This window comes from Lolium perenne, chromosome 3 (assembly GCF_019359855.2).
Source record: "Lolium perenne isolate Kyuss_39 chromosome 3, Kyuss_2.0, whole genome shotgun sequence".
NCBI classification, from domain to species: domain Eukaryota; kingdom Viridiplantae; phylum Streptophyta; class Magnoliopsida; order Poales; family Poaceae; genus Lolium; species Lolium perenne.
The window spans coordinates 318,194,307-318,199,032 of NC_067246.2; positions in this window are offsets into that span (position 1 = coordinate 318,194,307).

The following is a 4,726-nucleotide window of genomic DNA, read 5'->3' on the forward strand; positions in this document are numbered from 1 at the left end:
AAAACAGTAGAACACGTATTGCAGTAGATTGTATTCAATTAAAAGAAAGGACCGGGGTCCACAGTTCACTAGAGGTGTCTCTCCCATAAGATAAATAGCATGTTGGGTGAACAAATTACAGTTGGGCAATTGACAAATAGAGAGGGCATGACCATGCACATACATGATATGATGAGTATAGTGAGATTTAATTGGGCATTACGACAAAGTACATAGACCGCTATCCAGCATGCATCTATGCCTAAAAAGTCCACCTTCAGGTTATCATCCGAACCCCTTCCAGTATTAAGTTGCAAACAACAGACAATTGCATTAAGTATGGTGCGTAATGTAATCAATAACTACATCCTCGGACATAGCATCAATGTTTTATCCCTAGTGGCAACATCACATCCACAACCTTAGAACGTTCTGTCATTGTCCCAGATTTAGTGGAGGCATGAACCCACTATCGAGCATAAATACTCCCTCTTGGAGTTAAGAGTAAAAACTTGGCCAGAGCCTCTACTAATAACGGAGAGCATGCAAGATCATAAACAACACATAGGTAATAAATTGATAATCAACATAACATAGCATTCACTATTCATCGGATCCCAACAAACACAACATGTAACATTACAGATAGATGATCTTGATCATGTTAGGCAGCTCACAAGACCCGATAATGAAGCATAATTAGGAGAACACGACCATCTAGCTACTGCTATGGACCCATAGTCCAGGGGTGAACTACTCACTCATCACTCCGGAGGTGACCATGGCGGTGAAGAGTCCTCCGGGAGATGATTCCCCTCTCCGGCAGGGTGCCGGAGGCGATCTCCTGAATCCCCCGAGATGGGATTGGCGGCGGCGGCGTCTCTGGAAGGTTTTCCGTATCGTGGCTCTCGGTACTGGGGGTTTCGCGACGAAGACTATATGTAGGCGGAAGGGCAGGTCAGGGGGCCGCACGGGGGCCCCACACACTAGGGCCGCGCAGGCCCCCCTTGGGCCACGCCGCCCTACTGTGGCGGCGCCCCGTGGCCCCACTTCGTCTCCTCTTCGGTCTTCTGGAAGCTTCATGGCAAAATAGGCCCCTGGGCGTTGATTTCGTCCAATTCCGAGAATATTTCCTTACTAGGATTTCTGAAACCAAAAACAGCAGAAAACAGCAACTGGCTCTTCGGCATCTCGTTAATAGGTTAGTGCCGGAAAATGCATAAATATGACATAAAGTATGCATAAAACATGTAGGTATCATCAATAATGTGGCATGGAACATAAGAAATTATTGATACGTCAGAGACGTATCACTCTCTCATAACAAGATTTAGTAAAGCAGGTTTAATTTCAAAGAATTCTGCTGTAGTAGCAGGTGGAGCAATAGGTGTGCATAAGAAATCATTATTATTTGTGTTTGTGAAGTTACACAACTTAGTATTTTCAGGAGTACCCATTTTAGCAATAGTAAATAAAGCAAACTAGATAAAGTAAATGCAAGTAACTAATTTTTTTGTGTTTTTAATATGGAGAACAAGACAGTAAATAAAGTTAAACTAGCAACTAATTTTTTTGTGTTTTGTTTTAGTGCAGCAAACAAAGAAGTAAATAAAAGTAAAGCAAGACAAAAAAAGTAAAGAGATTGGAGGTGGAGACTCCCCTTGCAGCGTGTCTTGATCTCCCCGGCAACGGCGCCAGAAAATCTACTTGCTGCGCGTAGTTGACGTATGTCTTTCCGTCCAACACGCGTCCGTTGGGAACCCCAAGAGGAAGGTGTGATGCGTACAGCAGTAAGTTTTCCCTCAGTAAGAAACCAAGGTTTTGTTGACGTCAGAAACCCACCGACGGGCAGCGACGGGTCAACACCGTAGAGCCGGGAAGAGCCTAGAGCTGCGGCTGGCTGAGACCCCTCCGAGCGACGGCCCGCAAAGCACTTCTGGTCACACGTCCGATGCTGGGTGCAAGGGCGTGCCACCTGACCTATACCTGGCCAGGAAGGTGATGGAGATGCCTCGCTTAATTTCCTGCATGGCATACACGTAAACATTAAATACGAGCCTCGATCGGCTCTCAGGTTATCCTGTGAATCGGCTCATGGAGCCGATCCACCCATGATTCGTACGGGGTGCACGAATATATGGTGGTCCTGCTTGATCAAGACAAAGCTAATGAGATCTACGACGATTTAGGGTTTTCACCGCATAATCGGATCATCCTACTCCAGGTTGGGCCTCGCGGCCACGCACGGTGCTCGTAAGCCGATCCTAAACAAGGCCTAAAAACCAACACGAAGTTGATCCCCGGAACATCCTGTTTAGGACTTGCGAACGCCACCCTACGTGCCGCTGGATCCTCCCCCCCTTTGTAAGGCCTAACTATTGCAGATATTAAACTAATCCTTGTAGAACAAGGAGCAATCGTAACGGATCAGATCTACTAAATAATGATCAAGCGGGGTGCCGCCCCCACACCTGAGATAGGTGTGAGGGCGGCTAGACATGCAAGGGTTGCACTACGTAAGCATGTTATACGAAGAACTATGCTAACCCTAACACATCTATGATAACTACGTTGCTCGCCATCAACAAGGCTTCAGTACGAGCAACGCATGAACAACGTGGAGCTTGTGCTGCCTAGATCGCAAGATGCGATCTAGGCAGCATGTCGCTTACCGGATAGAAACCCTCGAGACGAAGGAGTTGGCGATGCGCCGAGATTGGTTTGTTTGGGTGAACGTTGTGTTGTTGTTTATTCCATAAACCCTAGATACATATTTATAGTCCAAGGGACTTTCTAACGAGGGAATAATCCCACCGTGCACGAGACAAACTCTAACTTTTAATCTACGATACAATCTACTATAATTAAAGATACACGGGCAATCTAGCCCAAACTCTCCGTGCAAGGCCGCTTTAGAGATATTCCACGTGTAATCTTCCAAGCCCATCTCTCTTACGGCCCACCTCCTGGTTTGGCCAAAATCTGGTGATAACACATGCCCCCCTGGTTTTGGAAATAACATTTCCAAAATCATTATGCTTTCCTTCGTCGGGTCATGTCATGGCAGAGCAGAGTCGTTGTAGCATCCGTCATCATTATGCCCTGTCTTCTCAGCTTCTCTGCAAAATTTGATAGCTCTGACATCATCCCCTCGGAAACTGTAGGGCAGTAATTCCCACCAGGCTTCTCATTACTTAACCGTGCCGACTGATTAGTTCTCTTTATCCCCTTCCTCTGTTCCAGCCATCGGCACCCCAAAAACCCTTCTGCGCACCATGTCTTCTTCTTCCTCCACCTCGTCGGGACTTTCCTTCGAGTCCTCTTCCTCCCACGAGCCGACGCCAGCACCGAGCCCACAAGAGGCCCATGCGGCCAACACCCGCCGCGCCATAGAGGCCGGGGAGGAGCCAGACCATGACTTCTCCATCTGGTCCGAGGACGACAAGTCCTCGACGGATGGGGAGAGCGACCTCTGCTTCCTCGCAGACGGGGAATCGGAGGAGGAGAGCGATGACGATCGCTTCTCCTGGGATGACTTCACCTCCTCCGAGGGGGTGGAGGAGGAAGAAGAGGAGGAGGAGGACGACGATGACAGCCCCTCCGAGAAGCCGCCGGCCAAGCGCCACTGCCCCTGGCCAGGGAATCTCAGTGATTACGACAGCGATGACGACGACGACGACGACGAGGAGGATGAGGACACCGAAGGTCCTGCCGGTGGCCGCTACAGCAGCGACGACGAGCCCGCCGGGAGCAGCGCCGACAGCGCTGAAGAAGATGACGACGAGGGCAGTGACGGCCCGTAGACAAGACCTCTAGTATAGGATCAGCAGCAGTAGACGGGGCAATGTATCCCCTTAGTACTCCCTTTTGAGAGCAATCAGCTCTTCTATGTAAGAAATCTGGTTTATCAATGAAGAAATTCCCCAATTTGATTTTGCCAACTTCCTTTATGCCAATTTAGCCGATTTCCCTTTATACTGACCCCGCCGATCGTCACTTAGCCAATGCTTAAAGAAACGATGACCACGCATCGGTCTCACAATGACCCATTCTTTATCCCTTTGATGTTGGAGTAACCGTGAATTTGATCAATGCCCGACAGCTGACGTTAACATATCAATCCTTCACGATCTATCTCTTGCTTTTCCCAACCGATGACTTTGAGCTCTAGCGGACAACCAGGCAGATCAATGCTCTTACGAGAGCCCTAGAACCACTGCTGACATGACTTGATGCTGAAGTCGATACCTCCGAGTTTTCAGATATTCAGTGATACTCTTCGAACCTGCCCAATCGGCCTCTCAAGAACAGAAAATTCTGCGCAATCAGTTGCCCCCCCGAGCCTCTATCAAGGCGAGCATATCAGTGGACTAACCAAACGTGTCGCCATTGGTTCCCAAGTTATGCAGAGCCAGCCGATTTCAACAAAATCGGCTCTTCAGAGCAGAGAACCTTCCGGGTGAGCTGCCCCCCCGAGCTTCTTCAGTCCACTTCTCGCGCCTTGCAAGTCAGATCGGCTCAATTTCAACAAAATCGGCTCTTCAGAGCAGAGAACCTTCCGGGTGAGCTGCCCCCCGAGCTTCTTCAGTCCACTTCTCGTGCCTTGCAAGTCAGATCGGCTCCTTTCCTGCACTGAATGTCGATGTCGACGTGAACTTTGAGCACATAGCCAGTAGGTCTTGGTCTTGTGTAACTGTACTAAAGTCGATGGCTGCGCATCGGCTTCGCTTCTTGCGAAATTTTTTTT